At 49.1% G+C, this 17783-nt stretch overlaps 1 protein-coding gene across 5 annotated transcripts in view; it reads left to right on the top strand.

Annotated features, from left to right (window-relative positions):
- The window catches only part of LARP4B (La ribonucleoprotein 4B), a 2592412-nt gene that overhangs the window by 2344762 nt on the left and 229867 nt on the right, over positions 1-17783 (top strand). The window lies entirely within an intron of this gene.

Genomic DNA, 17783 nt, shown 5'->3' with positions numbered 1-17783 from the left:
GGCAAGTTCAGATGCGATCAGCAGGATGTCTCAACGCCGTGTAGATTCCGCGACAGCAGGAGTCAGGGTCGAGGGTGTCCCAAATGCAGCGAACACGCACAGATTGTTACCACAGCTGGGCAACTCGGCAACCGCGTGTATTCCGGTCCCAAAGCACACGTCTCACTTCAGACCTTGGAACGCCAAGTGTACGAATCGTGTGAGAGTGCCGAGGACACAGGATTAACAGTAAGCCAGACGGCGGTGACAGAGCAAGGTTCCTGTGTAGGCTGGTCAGTCCACTGGATGGCCCAGGGACGCTTCCGAAGTCTTACGTACAGGATTTGGTGAAGATGCCGAGAATAGTTGTTCCCACTATTCTAAAGGGTCGAAGTGCCTTTGCAGACCTTCTCGTTCGATCAGAGGCCGAGTGGTCTCGCAGGACGACAGCAGTGCAGGGTGCCAAACCAGCGGGTCACCAGTGATTCCTCGACTCAGCTTCTTAGTTGCAGGATACTTGGCTCCTTATCCTTTGTTCGTGAGAACTCAGGAGATTGACATGGTAGTAGGGTTTTCAGCTTCCTCTTATCCAGAGTTCCCTTTGCGCCAAAACGGAGAGGCCCCAATGGGAGATCCGCTCACAAACTCACCATACGTGGACATATCACGGACCACAGTGGTCCCAGGCATTCAGGGCACTCTAGACTCTCTGGCACCCAGGATGTGTATTGGGAACAGACATCCCAGCTCACATCCTGGAGGCACACACAAGGAATGCTGTCATGATGCCTACCCCCGGAGCGCCAGGCCCAGCACCCCCGGAAGCAGGCATCATGCCCTCGGGTAAAAGCCCAGCGGCCCTTTATAGGGGCTCTTTGGACTCAGTCCTGGCGCCATAGGCGCCAGGCTCATGTTGGACATCAGTCCTGGCGCCATAGGCGCCAGGCTCATAAAGGGAGGTGTTTTGTGCACTTACCTGATGCAGACCATGATGCACGCTTCAGGCCTCCCTGAGACCTGAAAGGGACCATTTTTTCATGGGGACTATTTTTTCACTCAGGCGTGGCCAGGGAAGAATACATACCTAGTTGGGGAAGGATACATACTTGGGCTTCTTTGGAGGCTATTTAAACCACGCCCAGGCAGCAGCTCATGCTTCGCGTTGTTCTGCTTCCTGCAGCTTAACGCTCACCGTGTCTGCTCCTGCTCCTGGACTCCAGCCACGCCCGCCTCGAACCTGGAAGACCTGCAAGGAAGGAAGGAAGAGAAGAGAAAACTGAAAACCAAGGACTATTTCAAACTTCTTACCTGCATCCGGAATCTTCTCGCCAGCATCCCTGAAGAAAGACTTCCATTTAAAAGCATTGCGTTGCTCGCTGCAGCGCCACGCTTCACTCACCTGTCCTCGAGACATCTCCCGGCTCCATCGCGGCTGTTAGCATCGGACGCCATATCTCTGCACCTAGGGGAGAGAGGAAGAAACAAAAGGTGAGCAGAAGGAACACAGAAGGAAAGCATGATTAACAGCCATAATACTTACCGGCTTTTATTCCACATTTCGGGTCGGCGCCGCCCCGTTGGCAGGTACCGTACCCCGGCCCCTATGGGGAAAGGACAAGAGACATTTCTGGGGAATGATAAGGACATTTAGAGGGATCGCCCTCATCACTACTCACCTCGGCAGTTTAACCCCTCGACGCATCGCCTTCATTCTGCACCTGAAATAAAGGACAGATCACAGGTTAGAAAGACAACATAAAGGGGGCCTCACTTGAACTTTGAACTTTCATACTTACGGCGCATCGCTCAGGAAAGTCAAGTGGATTTTGCCAGCGCCATTCTGAAAACCAGTGAAGTAACTGGACGAACGCGCGCCCCTGCACCAGAAGCAGGATGGAGAGTTCATCCTTCCAAACCATAAGGTGAGCTTAAACCGGGGTTTGGAGGAAGTTAGAGAGGAACGAAGGGGGAAGGGGGAAAGGGGGGAGCTAGCACACTATTCTGCAGACTGTTAATCCCCTTTCTCATCTGCAGAAGGATATTCCTACGGGCCAGGCAAGCACGATTTGGAGGTCCTGTCCAATCGGTGTTCCGGGTCCTGCGCATCACGCTAGAAGAGGCCACAGCAATCCAGGCTAGACCAGCGCCCCCGTGGGAACCAGGTGAGCGTTACACATGCAGAAGCCTGCAAAAGCGTTGTTTCGCGGGAAAGTGCGTGACCAAATAAGGACTTCCCCCCCAGTCGGCTCGACGTGGGGAAGGTGAAGGGGCAAGACCGTCAGCGGAGAGGACAAAGAACCTCATGGCATGGCCATTTTGGAGGCCAGGCCACCCATTTGGGCCAAACGCGGGAAGCGCGGTTAACATGGCAAAAAGGGGTTCAAAACACTAAGAAATGATAGCTGCCACCAGTCCCGTCCGTGACGCACGCACATTTCATAAGTCCAGCGAGAGTTTCTAGGGCCATTGGAATGACTAGATACCCAAGACCGCGGTAATGTAAGTTACGGTGCACTCTTGTTTCCTGTTGCTCAAAAGCTGCAACATGAGGAAAGGACTATGGGAAACAAAGTCTCCCGGTACTGACTGTCTTAAGGGCATGTCAGTTTCCCCGTAAGAATGGAGCGAAAGCCCAGAGGAGTGCGGCGGAAGGCTGCGCTTCTCTAGCAAAGTCTAGATCAGGGTGTAAAACAGCAAAAAGTTTGGGGGTTGCCACATGGAAGGAAAATGACCTCCAATTATGAAATCTTTACTAACAGGCACTGCACAGGATTCTGCCTAACACCGCCGGACGATATTGGGGCATTTCATGCTATGATGGCGAAGGCATGCCAAGAATTTGGCCTGGCTCCCGAGGAGGAGCGAAAAGGCTGTTTTCTTTTCGATCATATGGGGAAGCGACGGAAGGCAGTCTTCTCAGTCCCCATTCTGGACCGTGTGTGGCACGATGCGCCATCCTTTTTCAGAACCAGCCGTGAAGGGATGGCTGGAGAAGAAATTTAAGGAACCGGATTCGACCCCCCCCCCCCAATTTCCTCATGTTTCAGCCCACGCCGGAGTTGGTGGTTTCCGAGGCGTCTAGCCGGAAGGCGAGGAGCCAACACAAGTGCGATGCCACCGGACAGTAAGGCCAGAAAACAAGATGCTTTCGGGAAGAAGGTCCTCATGGTGGGCGCTACGACAGTGAAGGCGGTGAATTCCTTGGCCATTATGGCCAGGTATGACAGGGAGATGTGGCACCGGTTGGCCTCGCTCTTGGAACATCACCCGGAACATCAACACAAGGAAGGCTATGCTGCTGGTTCGAGAGGGGGAGGACGACTCCAACCACAGCATCAACATCGCAGTGGACTTGGCGGAGTCGGGCTTTAAACAATTTAATAACCGTGTTGTTCTCCGGAAGGCAGGCGTGGTTGCGCTGCACTGACTTCCGTCCAGAAGTCCAGCATAAAGTCGTGGATATGCCCTGTGAGGGGGAACAGCTCTTTGGCAAGACGATCAATGAAGCGCTAAAGACGGCGAAGTCCTTGAGAGCTCTGCAAACGGGCAGCTCTTTTTTGCCACTTTCGGGTGTTTCGAGGGGCCTCTGGTAATGCCAGATTTGCCTCCTCATGCGGCCGGGGTTACAGTCGACCAGGTTATTCTTCCCAAGGTTTCAGGTGCTTGTTCCAAGCGGCGTAGAAAAGCAAAGACTACCAGGCGCAGCATAAGAAGGGCCCTGCCTCCTCAGCTGCTAAGGGACGGCAATATGTCTCATCAATGACTACCACGCGGGCGGTCAACTTGGGGCAGAGTGTCGCGACACGTCGATAAGTGTAATCTTATTATTACGGACCGCTGGGTACTGGATACGATACGTCTTGGCCACTCGTTGACGTTTCAGTGCCCTCGATGCCCAATTCCGCTTGTGCACATGTTGCAGCCGCACCTGCCTGTCTTGTGGCAGTAGGTCAAACTTATGTTGGCGATAGAACCAGTCCCAGTGTCAGAACGGGGCCAGAGGGTGTACTCCCAGTATTTTGTCATCCAAAAGCCCAATGGAAGCCTATTCTAGATATTTGGCCGTTGAACAAGAATCTGTAACGCCTGAAGTTCAAGATGCTGACTCTGCAGGATGTGATCTGGGCAGTGCAGCCGGGGGAGTACCTGGCGTTGTTAGTTTTGGAGGACGCTTACTTCCACATCCCGATGCGGCCAAGGCAAGTTCCTAAGCTTTCATTACCAGTTCTGTGTCCTCTCATTTGGGCTGAGGTCTGCGCCCAGAACGTTCACAAAATGTCTGGCTCCGGTGGCTGCCTTTTCCGCAGGGAGGGCATCATATGTACCCATATCTGGTACGGGGGCTGTTACCGGAAAGGGTGTGGGAGTCTCTCCAGGCGTCCATGAGCCTGCTACGACGACTGGGCTTTGCAATAAACTTCGCAAAATCCGTTCTGAGGCCATCCAGGGAGTTAGTTTTTCTCAGTGACCAGTTTTTTGCACAGGACAATCTGGTGAAGCCGTCAGAGGAAAGTGGTGAAGCTGCAGTCCAGAGCCGCCGAATGGGGCCGAGGAACAGTGGTCTTGATCCACAGTTACATGTCACTGCTAGGGTCCATGGCGTCCTTCATCCCGCTTATGCCGAACTGTCGCTTGTTCATGTAACTGGTACAAGAATTTCTCGCAGACAGATGGTCGCAGAGTCGAGGGTTATGGTCGGACAAAGTGGTCATCTCCAAGGGACTGGTGGAAGCCCTGCGATGGTGGGCATGCACAGACAATCTGGTACGGGGCATGCCCCTGCTTGAGATGGAGTTTCAGTTCACGATAGTGGCAGACGCCTCCCAGGTGGGTTGGGGGGGCACACCTCGACCAGTCGCAGGTCCAGGGCCTGTGGTCCTGGGAGGAGGCAGGATTGGACAGCAACGTATTGGAGTTGCGAGCGGTGCACTGGGCCTTAAAGTCCTTTCTAACCCGCATCCATGGCGCAGTGGTTCTAGTGTTGAAGGACAATGCCACCACAATGTTCTATTTACGGAAACAGAGGGGCACACATTCTCGGCTCCTGTCCAAAGAGGCTCAGGAAGTGTGGCATTGGGCCATTGCTCGGTGAAGAAAAAGCAGTGCCCATTGTTTGTCAGCATAGTGGCTCAACCAGGGTTGAAAGGGGACATATTCTCGTTCCCGTGGACAGGCCTCTTCGGGTATGCTTTCCATCCGTTTCCGCTGCTTCGGCGAACAATACAGTGGGTGCGCAGATTCCAGTGCAGAGTAATCGTAGTCGCCCCGCTCTGGCCCAGACAGACGTGGTTCTCAGATCTCCTTCATCCAACGGTGAGCCGCTTCGTCTGGGGGTGGAAAAGGATCTCTCATCACACGATGAAGGGAGCGTGTGGCATCACGATTCGGCATCTCTGAGCCTGGCTGCCTGGCTCCTGACCATTCCGGGTTTGGTCACTTAGGTGTTTCACAGGAGTGTCGTCAAATGCTGGAGGCGGCAAGGGCGCCTTCCACTAATGTCTCACACAGTAGAAAATGGGTGAGATTCTGTGCCTAGTGTGATCAGCAGCTGGGAGTATGGCCATTGGAGGTTACTCCGGCCCAGGTTCTCCCATACCTGCTGCATCTGGTGCAGGGGGGCCTTTCCAGGTTCACCAGACGGCATCATGCTACTCCTCTGTTTAGTGACAGACTGGTTAAGCACTTTCTGAAAGGACTTTTTCAGACATTTCCCCCAGAGAAAAGGCTTGCTCTGGTATGGAGTCTCAATGTGGTTCTCGCTGCCCTCATGAAACCGCTGTTTGAGCCCATCTCGATGGCATCCTTGAAGTTCCTCTCGTGGAAAGTCGTGTTTCTAGTGGCAATCGCATTGACCAAGAGGATTTCGGAGCTTCAGGCGCTGGTCGTTGATCCACCGTACCTGCGATTCATGAGGGAAAAGGTGGCGGCGCTGTGAGCAGGAATTCCGATCATTGACATTTGCCGGGCTGTTTCTTTTCCGGTGCCGCATACCTTCAGTAGACACTATTGTCTGGGTCAGCAACATGTGTAAGATGTACAGGTGAGACGGGCGGTCCTTCAATGCCTGTTTCAATAAGGTAAGCCCTGCAGCTTCCGGGATTTGTGGTTTACTCTCACTTGCTGGTTCTGTTATCATGCATGTTGTTTGGTGTTATTCGTTATGTTTGTGGTTGTGGCCTGGGGGCATGGGGTTGGTTTGCCTGTCATGCACTTACAAGGGATATTTGTACAGTTATATAATCTATTCACAGCTTGTGAATCCATGAAAGATCCAATGCTGGAGAAGGGAGTAGTTTCTTACCTATAACTCCATTTCTCCAGCGTTGGTATCTTTCATGGATTCACATGCGCCCGCCGGCCTCCCCCCTGCAGGTAAACCGTGATTCGGTTTCCTCTACTTTGGAGGTTAAAATCTGAAGGGAAGCAGCGGAGGCGGGGCTATTTATACCAAACATCCTATTGGGTAGCTTAAAGCACCCAAAAAGGATGTTGATGGGACACTAAGGTGTCAAAGTTTTCCATAGGAAAACGCTACGTTAAAGTTACCGAGATTTCCCAGCCTGACGGGAAATATTCACAGCATGTGAATCCATGAAAGATAGCAACGCTGGAGAAATGGAGTTACAGATAAGAAACTACTCCCTTCTGGAATCCCCCTACTACACACACCCAGGTACGTCTGCACCGACAGCCACCAGATTGTCGGAAAGCAAGTTGCCATACAAGTTAAAGAGTAGGGGTGTCACGGTATTAGTTTTATGACGGTACAATAACCTTCTTGCCAAATGACGGTATATCATGGTTATCGCGGTATAGCAGGTGGAGTTAACTAATCTTAACAAATATTTTCTAAAAGGTCATAAATTGTCAGATTTATCATCACAAACAAAACCATGCACCCAGGGCCAGAATTGGGCTTTTCAACATACTTTCCACTGAAATGCCACCCCTTGCTTGCACCAAACACAAACGCACGTGTGGAGAGGAGGGGGAGGTGGGGCCCTGCTGCGGCTGGCAAAGCAAACTGAATAGCTTTTCTTAAGTGGTCATTTAGGCTTTTAGCTACCCCACTGGCTACTGGTGAAGATGAACATGTTGCCATATTGATAATCTGCATGCCACAGATCAATGGAGTCTGATGGTAGTATACGCTTGTGCGCATACACACACACACACGCACACGCACTCTCTCTTTACGTTACAGCCTTTAGTTTACTTCTGGGCCAAAAGGTGTTCAGTAATCACGGACATGTTACCCTTTGGTATGGCAGCAGGGAATACCCACAGAGATGATTAAATTTCGTAGTGTGACTTATTATATGTAAATTCAATGATAGAACCAGGGAAATCCGCCATTGTCATATGTTTAGAAAACATCCATTATAAATATATAAACCCCAAAGCTGCCAACCCAAAGTCCCGGGAGGAAAGCTCAGCGGCAACGTGCGTGCCTTGGAAGCAAGACGACACGAAGCAACACAGGTTCGATCCCTGGGTCCGTGCTTAGAAACCTCTGGGTGTTTAAGCAGGTTATGAATACGCAACTAAGACAAAAACAATTACGCAACAAAATAAACAAAACCAATTTCTTTAACAGCGCCTCGATGCCCTGGGGCTGTGTGAGCGCTTTAAAAAATAAATGTAAATAAAAAAAAGTAAACCCCTTTCCTTCTTGGCACTGTATTTATTCTTCCTATTGCTAACATGTTGATTTTGTGTCGGGCACGTGTGGTTTATGGAATGGCATTAAAAGCTGCTCAAACTGAAACTACTTGGCAGACGGCACATCCAACAGTGCAAGACCAAGACTGCGCAGAACTTGCTTACTGCAGCCTTTCCAAATCAGATTGAAAAGCCCACTTAACGGTATGAACGGTATACCGGTATAAACAATGTGACGGTTATTATTGTTCAATTAAGTGGTTCACGGTATCTTTAACGGTATACCGTAATACCGTTACATCCCTATTAAAGAGGTGGGGCCAATACGCACCCTTAACGGACCCCCTTTGTAACATCAATGTGCTCGGTCAGCTCACCCACTAACCCGTAGTGCACTGAGATGTCAGTTATCATGGAGAGACTCCAGCATGGAGAGAAGTTGCTTTGGGACAACCACATATCACTTAAGACCCACCAAAGGAGGCCCTGTCCACGCGGCCAAACCAGAACTTAGATCCATTAAATAGTACCAGTGCCTGACCTAAAGACAAAATGATACAGATAGTACATCATTCACTTGTACCCACTCTCAACAGGTTCCCCGTGAATAGTTTGGAGGTGCCATCCTATCTGGTCAAAGGTTGGTACTATGTGGGGTCAGAATGAGTCCTTTTTTTATAGATTGGAACTATTATCCCTGTATTCCAGCTAATCTGGATATAATCGCACTAGATCATTACGTTAAACACTTGAACCAATACCGGAACCCACATATCAGTCTGATAAAGAAAAATTTAATTTGGCACACTTTTCAGCTCCCTGTGATTTATAGGACCCCATTGACAGGACGTGTGCCATTTCCTTAATAAAAATAGAGCTCAGTTTAACCTATGCAGTGTGCGAGAAACCTGAGGGTATTCTCCCAAGCAGACCTCCTGAATCCCTTATTCAGGTGGCCGGGGAAGGGCTGGTGCTCTCAGATCCCAACCCTGGGGCGTACGAGCAAGGGAGGAGCACCTGGGTAGGGGAATCCGGGGTTATGCTCGGGGAAATGCCCCAGGTGAGACGCAGTGTTACATCAGGGATGAGGACGAAGTCCTGGAGCCCTTTATAGGTTATTCCAAATGAAACCCCTTTTCCCACCGTCATTCTCCATGATCAAAATCCAACAACCCCTCCTTGTCTGTGAAACCAGTTAGGAACCTGAACAATGTTACCGCCTGTAACTACATCTCCCAGAGTCCCTATTATCTGGTTACCTACCCTCCTACTCTGTCATTCTTCTCCCCGTCCCTCTGATTATCATTTTCCGAACTCCCAGTCGACTCTGACAAAAATCTATAGTTCCCACAATCTCTCCTACTCATTTCACCAACGCTACAAAACCCACCCTTCTGAGCTCACCACAAACCCTAGTAGGAGAGATATACTTTCTGATGACACTTTTTCCCCCATCCTGCTCAGCTGAATATTTAGAACCTCTACCCAGCACCCCTCCCCTTTCCAATACAAACACTTTACCATACCGTAAAAAACAACAGACTAACAACAGAGCTGTTTGTGACATGTCCCAACTCAAGGGTCAGGCAGAGTCAGGCCATTAATAACCCAAACCTGACAGGCCTTTCCTTTCCCCACAGGGATAAAAGGCGGAGCACAAGAGCATACTACCAGCAAGGCTGACAGCCCTTTCCTTTCCCCACAGGGATAAAAGGCGGAGCACAAGAGCACACTATGAGCAAGGCAAACCGCACAACGAGGCAACTATCACAGGGCGGCAGTTCAAAAGGAGGAGAAAAGTGGCGAGAATCGAAGGGTCGACAAGGAGAGAAGCGACCTTGCACTTTTCGACCCAGATCCATGAAGCCTCAGTGAAAGGAATCATGAGACTGCAAACAATAGCCAGCATGTGTTGCAGCAGATGTCAACGGTACACAGAGCCCTCCTACACTGATTATGAGGACCAGGATAGACGTTTGCTACCATGATACCGTCCTTCACTCCATAGACAAGAAAAGCCAAGCGGTTCATCACAGCTTGTGATTCGAAGGGAGAACCGTTAAGAAACCTAACTGTGTTGACCAAAAGTTGCGAATGGCAAATTAAGGGGACAGCCAGCTGCAGATGAGTCCGGCGCCACGTGGTTGCTCACTCAATACGCTCTGGTTGATTCCCCTATTGTTGAAACTTCCAATACCAGAAGGCCTTTGGATATCCGCAAGGAAAAGGTCAAAGTGGTCATACAGGGGTCTAGCAAAACACCCTGTACAGTCGAAAGTCTTTGACCGGCACGTAATTTAAAAGCTAAGGGAAAGGAATCCTGCATAGTGAGAAAGCAGAAGGGACTGTGTGGCTGGCAAACGTAAACCCTGCTGAGGGAGGATGCTGTTGGGGCGAGACATGATGCCCCAATGATCACTGTGTTGACAAGAGTGAACCCGACGGAGGGATGGCCACAGTGGATTATTTAAAAAGACATTAAGATTTGTGAATGCAAAAGGAGAAATCTTTTGGAATAAAAGCCATAGTGAACCCGACGGAGGGAGGCTGCTGTTCAAGAGGGGTCTGAGCCCGGAAGAGGGGGATTCAGGGGTGAGAAGTCCTCGCCCAAAGTACATACAGAAAGGAACTTTTTGTTTTGTTAGTTTGAACGCATCAGTTCCTCAGAGGCAAGAGACTTTTTTTGTACAAAAGCGACTTAACCACCGAAGATCCTGATACCTGAGAACTGTATTCTCATGCTGGGAAAGCTCGAGAGTGTGCTGTGCTCACGGGTCCCTGTTAGGCAGAATCCTGTGCAGTGCCCTTAGGGACCACTACACACAATTAAGACCACAAGTGGTAATACAAGTTCACCTTTGGTACAAGCCTGTACTACTATGTTAAAGTGGTAGCAGTAGCGGAGAAGCCAGGCCTATCTGAAGAGTATATGAGCAGTAGCAGATATTACAATAAGAGACCACAATTACTGTGACTCAAGCAAACACTGACTCAGTTTCAGCTAAAAAATATAAGTACATTTATCTTTAAACCATCTGTAAAACACAACACTTCTATAAATTCAAAACCACACGTAAAATACACTACAAACAACCAATTCTCTTGGCACAGAATAACTCAAGGTAAGTACCTTATGTTTTGGCGGACCGGTATTGTGAAACAAAAGATGTTACCGGGAATACATATGGGATCACTTTTTGACAGCTTGGTCGTATTAAAGAAATGCGTATCCGCGGTAAGAAACGCTACCGGGGCAAAAACACACTTAGCACCTGGGATAACCAGAGAGTTGGGGGCAAAAATAATAGTTAATACTTTTGTCAAGGCGGAAAGAATCGGAGAACACTCACTGACAGAAATACAAAAGTCAATAGGCCGAAGCCAGTGTCAAGTGGAACCGGGTTCCTGTTGTCGAGGATCACACAGTCAGACAGTTCAAGATTCAACGTTGCCAGGAGTACATGGCTATTGTCAACAGAGGAAGCAAAAGTTATAAGGGGAAGGAAGACAAGGGCAAGCCTTGGAGGAGGAGAAATGGGGTTCACCCTAGTTCCTCGAAGCAGAACACGGTACCTTATTGAAGGAAGAAGCTGGTGCCACGGCAGTTGTTCCTGGTAGTTTCCTGCAGACCCACGGTTCCTGGTGCTTTGGTCGTGGAGACGAGAAGGACGACGTCTGGAGGGGTCTGCGCCACTCGGGGGATGAAGCTGGCAGCAGCGACAGTGAATAAAAGGTGCACTCCTTTAAAAACAGGAGAGGCTCTTCAGATGGCTATCCGGACCACTACAGCAGTGTGCAGCGATTTCGACCACAAAGAGGATCCTCTGGCTGTGGAAGATGAGCTGGTTGACCCCACTAGGCTCAATGGTAGAAGACTCCGGACTGGATCTCCTCTGGTCATCGAAGGGTAGATGGCTCTGGACTGCAGCAGGGCTTCACAGGGACGGGGTAGTTGCAGCAGCCGTCTTCTCCGCTTCTCTTCAAAACATGGGGAAGGGAGACTCCTGGCTATAACATCCTGATTTATCATTTGAGAACACTTCTTTCTTGTGAACATTATCCCACACTCTTTTTGTATTTAGTTGTATGGATTGGCAATTGTTTTTTTTTAGTATAGGTCCTTTTATTTAACAAGACGCCACTAGGACTGCCTTGTTATGATTTGATTGTCATAGCTTGCTCCCATCTTAGAGTTAGGTTTAGATTAGGCGTTTCACAACCTACCTATACAGTTTAATCATCACCCTTGAACTGTGATAACTTGTGTCTGTCTTTACTGTTGCCACCATGAGTTCCTAACAAGTGTGTCGGGATGTTTGTGTGGAAGTACTGATCCCCCGCCCTCCTACTAGCATTAAGTTCTAGAACATTTTCAATCCACACTTTCTCAGAGATGTGTATACTAGGAATATCTCGAGAATTGATGTCCTGTCGGGGTTGAGTTCCTAGTCACTATGTGCCAGAAAGTCCTGCTTCCTTCCTATTGGAGGCATCACATAGTTTATCCCAGTTGTTTAAAGCTATTTCTGCTCTGCTCTTAGAGTTCCCTTTTATATACACTCAGTCTGGCCCTAATTTATTTATATGGTTGACAGAGCTTTAAAGCAGCCCATAATTCCCTCTTCTTTGCTTTGTATGCCAATGATGACCAGGCTTTTCGCCATGGACCCTGAGAGGTTTATCAGATTCTCAGTGGTTTAAGAAATGCTGACAAATCCCAAATGTTTCTGCATTCAAGCAGGTATTTCATTTTTAGTTTCAGAAAGCGCCTTATTATAGAGGCTGGCTTCACTGCAGCTTGTCCAGCGTAGTGCAAAAGACATGAACTGGACAATAATGCATAACATGTGTACATCAGTAACCATGGACATGTGATGGGGCCCATGTGTCCATATTGTCAAATAGTTACTAATACATTTCTTCTAGAAGCATTACGGGTCAGAGTGTCTGAATTCTGATTCACACCAAGTGTGACGGTCACCCGAACCATTCTTGGTCGACCTCACTGATTAGTACAAAACTGGGACAGGGTTTAATGGCTATGATTCTGTTGCTGCCTTTGACGTTTTGCCAGTGATGTTTTAATGTACCTTCTTCTGGACCATTATACTGTTGGACCCCTGGGATACTGTTGGACCCCTGGGAATCAAGAGAACCCTTTACTACTGATCTGCTGGAGGTAAACAAGACTTGTGATGTCGCTCCACTGGTAATCGACACGCTTGTACTGGGAGGTTTTAGGCTTGTAGAGTAGTTGCCTGAAGGGTTCCTCTGCTGTTGTCTGTGTGCAATTCTTCCCAAGGGACCATTGCAGGTTATCCTTGAGCAGGGAGGAAAAGGATCAGGTTGAGTGTGCTGCGCTGTATAAATGAAATAAGGCGTTTGAATCCGAGGGACATAGGTTCAAAACCGGCCCGCTAACTGAGCTGCTGTGGTCGATCATAATGAATGGGGCTGCTTGAGGGGGTAGATCCAGTGAAAAGTTAGGCTGGCCAGCTGTACCCCTTCCACCTTTATCACCACACCCTTCACCATCAGAACCTAGATGGATTGACTCCCTGGCCCGCCTATCTCCATGCCCTTCTTGTCTGCTGAAGGGGCTGTTTTAGCTGTGTGTCCCCTGTTCACGTGGGGATTAGGTACTGATTTGATCAACAACTATGTCCAGTGCACGTGTGTATTTTATTTTTAGCACTATTCAGTTGACCTTTTTTGATTATGGCAATTCCCCCCCTTATCAAGCGGGGCCAGATCGTGGCTTGCCAGATCGTGAGTGCCTATCTCAGAAGTAAATGTATCCATAGAAGCCACTAATCCCGATCCATGTTAAAACATCAAGGTTTGTACTGCGAGGTCGAAAACCTTGAATGTAAAACAAGGATTTCTTTCAGTTTTAAATGTGTGGTAAGACCCCCGCACTCCCCCAAACACCCCCCACTTGAATAAATACCCCAACCCCCACAAGTATGTTTTCATCTGAAATAGTTTTTACCTTGAGGTTTCCTACCTTGCAGTAATTGTCTTTGATGTTTGGTAATGATACCACTAATCCATCTTCGTTTTGGGGAGGAACATTTTTAGCCTTAAATACTAGTCCTTGATTCCCACCACCCTTGCACTTAAAACCCAGAGCCAAGTCCAATTTCTTCTCTAACCTCAGAAGGGCTTCATGAATGTTGAGAATCTGATTCTCCATAATAATACATTTTTCTATAGGTAGGCTCTGGGTAGGCCTCTTTCAGAGATAAAATCCTTGGCTCTGGCCTGTGAGTAATTTGTGTCCTAGGGGCCGTTAGTCCCCCCCCCCCAGTGGTCGTTCGTAGGTTCCCACTATTCCCATCACTACTTTTCTTTCGCAATTACTTGGTCCCCGAGTACATTAGTGGGCGCCATCGACTTGTATCCGAATATCTTCCAGTTCTTGTGGAATAGTATCTAAGCTAGCATTCCCCCCCCCCATTCCCTTGCAACTGATCCAGTGTCTTCATTTTACCCATTTGCTAAATTGACTTGTTAAGTCAATACGTAGGTAATACACACTGTCAGGGGGAGTAGGTAGAGTCCGCACTAAAGTGCAAAATGCAGGATACGAAAGTGCCAAAAAAAACAAAATACTAAAGTGTTTGGGTGCTTAAAGTCCTCACCAAAGTGTTGAAGTGCCAAGATAAGAAGGTGCTTGCATATAGACCATGAAGATGCTATGACAAAGTTATGGAAAACCACTAAAGTGCTGAGTGTTGCATGCAATATACGAAAATGCGACAATACTAGCGTGCAAAAATACTTGCATGAAAGATGCTATAAAAAGAAAACATAATATGTTAAGAGAATTTAGAAAGGACACTAGCAAGAGTGAAAAATGGTAGTATCCCAAAATCATCACATTGTGGCTGAAATTAGCATTTTAATTAAGGACAAATGAAAACTTTACAAAGTAAAACGTGGCTGCAAGTGTAATAACACGATAGCACTGAAGTCTGTCTGTGGAAGCAGTGGCATGCCAATTGGCTTGAGAGGCTTAACCCAAATCCATCCCCACTCCCCTGCTCCCATAAAAGTTACTAAAAAATGTGACAAGAAGATGATTTAAATATTCTCTGGTCAGGCAAGTGACAGAAATGGAAGAAGGGGAATGCCTTGTGAGGCCTTCCATATGTCTGTCTCGTCCCTCCACCCCAAACCTTCTGCAGTCTCTCCTGCAAATGATCCTTGTGTAGTTATTGTGACGAATCCTGCGATGTGGTCATTTCTCCCTGGGCCCCTTCCCATGAGGCCAGGGAGGTGAGGCCGCTACCCGACAGTCCCCCTGGGGGTGGTACTCAGCGGGAGGATCTTGTGGTGAGATGCAACCCCTCTAGGGATCAGGGAGGCCATCTCAGGAAGACGCAGTGCAGCATCCCTCACACTCCACCCACTTCCTCTAACTCCCCTCATTCTGTGAGGCCCACCTTCTTATCCCCAAGTTTCGGCCCTCTCCCAAACTCCTGCATACCCCCATTTTCTATGCCAAACATCTCCATATTACACTCTCCTATGTATGTTTTGAGGATGGTAAGGCAGCAGTCACTTCGAGGAAGAGTAGGGATGACTTGACTATGATTTCAGTAAGAGGTTCTAACACAAGGAGGAGGTGTATTGCTATAAGGAATCCCCATTTGAACCTGAGTGAGTGGTGTAGATTTCATCGCCCGTTCCGAATAAAGACCAAGGTCGGATTTAGTGCTGTCAGACCCTCCCAGCAGGAACCACGAACTGGGAGGGCGTCCAGCACAGAGAGGAGAGATTGCTGTCCGGGACATGAAAGGAACCAACGCGTCCCTACCCAGTCTGACACACGCAGGCCCACTGAAGAGCTGGGGAAATGCAGGAAGCCCCCGGACAGCGCGGTCGTGCAGAGATGCGCAACCTGCCCAAAACGAAATGCTGCTGAGCCGTCGCAAGTACCGCAGAAACTATAGGAGGGCAAAAGAAGCAAATAAAGACACATGAAATGCCAGTGACTGCCGAATGAGGCACGGCAGAGACCCAGAAGGTACATGGGCTATCGGAGGTCAGAGGAGGGGGCAACAAAATCCTTGAACCAAGGATACGGGACCCATTTATAACACAGAGAAATAGTCTAAACAATAGTACCTGAAAGGAGAGTGAACAAGGTCTATTAGGAGTAAAATACAAAGAAGAGAGCAGGGTCTGGCACCCGCAACCTGAGAGGGAGAGCATCAGTAGTCATCTTCTTTGTGGTAGTACCTGGCAAGGTAGTGAACCGGGTCTGCCAAAACAAATCACAAATAAAAAATGTGATACAGGAGACATTCCCCCTGGCTTTGTGAACTGTGGTATTAGCCTGAGAAAGGCCAGGAGAAGGGAGACATTCCCCCCGGCTACTAATAAAGGTTTATGCCAACAACCATGTCACCTGTGTGTGAGTCTCCTTCTTCTGCGCCCTTACATTCCTTATATTGAAAAGAGCTTCACACACAATCATTAACCTTACACAAATGGTCAAATCACCTACCCAAATCAACAATGCAGATCTTTAGATGAGGGATGGCACAATACCCGGATAGATTGTGATAACGTGGAGATTATATCCAGGGAATGGTCACCAGTTAGAGGCCGAATAAAATATTCCAAAGAGCTGGCCTAAGCACCAACCGTGCCCGGCAGCCAGAACCAGTAGCCACTAACTGTCGCCCTCGTCAACCCTATGTGGAGACTGATCTTTGTGATGCTGGAAATGCATCGACGGGACAGGGCCTCCGTATCCTTGTCCTTTACTGCTTTTTATCGTGTGTTCTGTCGTGTTTTCTACGCAGCAGTTCATGTGGGACTCCTGGCGGTGCAGCTCTCTTTTGGTTTGGTGAACAGACCCATGGGATACCTTTATGGCACCCATAGGTAGTGGTACATACCTGTGCTCTTAGTATATGTTTTTGGGCACCTGTGTGTGTCTCACAGAGCAGGGTACGGGCTGGTGGCAGCTCCGTGCTGAATTGACTGGTGCCCTCCATTTTGGGATGCACAGGCCCTGTCATTTGAATCGGTAGATTCCTGATGGAGACAAAATGGCCCCCATGACCTCTTGCCCTCCATTGCCTGTTACCTTGATCTTCCCGAAGTCCCGGGAAGCCCTGACTCTGTCACTTCCCCCTGACTGGCTGTTGGGTGGAAGTTCCATATATGGTAGTGTGGAGAAGTGCTGACCAGACTGGCTGGAGCCTTCTCAATGACGGTATGTTGTGGGTACGCCTGTGGGTGGGACCTGGGTGAATGGAGTGTGTAACGAATACGCATTCTATGTTGTGGGTGTCTAGTATCTGGTGGTTGACACAATGACTGAGACAGCCCTGCCCGAAAGCGGTATGAATGCAGTGTGGAGTGTTGAATGGCTCGGTACTTGTCCCAATACACATAACTTGTTGTTAGTGTCTGGAGAGAAGTGAATGGCCTGAATGCACCGTCTGCCTGATTGGCTGCCTGCCTGCATGAATGCCCTTAGTCGTGATTGGATGCTTGAGTATGACCCAGCGGAATGAATGGGAGATCAACAGTATATCTGGGGACCTCTCACTGCTAGGAATAGTGTTTAGAAGCTGAAGTCCACTATGACGAGTAACTGGAGTAACTGAAGCTTGACCTTGAAGCACTGCTGGACGAGAAGAATTGCTGTTGCTCTCCTTCACAATCTGAAAGCTGCTGTGCCTCCGAGGACTGACCCAGAGAGGACCTGGTAAGGCGCCCTCTTCCCGAGCTACGAGGGACCATCATGCACCAGCAGACCATTGCCAAAGCTCCCTGGTAGACAGACCTTCGACAGGCAGCCAACCCGATACGGGGACTGCTGTGGAACTCCAAAGAGAAGTGCCCGGACTGTTGTCCGCCACTGTCGACGACCGCCGTCGCCAACTGGAGCCGCCGTGCTCCTGTTTTGCCTAAGAACGTCATTGATCCAAGGACGCTCTCATCCGCATCGTCGCTGCTGTATCCTGCTGGAGAAGGCCTGACCGCTGACGCGCCGAGGAGCATCCACCGGTGGGTTTCCCACCACCCAAAGACCACAGAGACGCCGACGACTCGACGCCCTTGCTGGGCCACAGTTCTTCAAACTCTTTACGGTCCAGAACTATCAACACCGAGGTGCC

The sequence above is a fragment of the Ambystoma mexicanum genome, chromosome 2q (assembly GCF_040938575.1).
Source record: "Ambystoma mexicanum isolate Mex_15411 chromosome 2q, UKY_AmexF1_1, whole genome shotgun sequence".
NCBI lineage: Eukaryota > Metazoa > Chordata > Amphibia > Caudata > Ambystomatidae > Ambystoma > Ambystoma mexicanum.
This window is presented reverse-complemented; position numbering and strand designations above follow the sequence as displayed.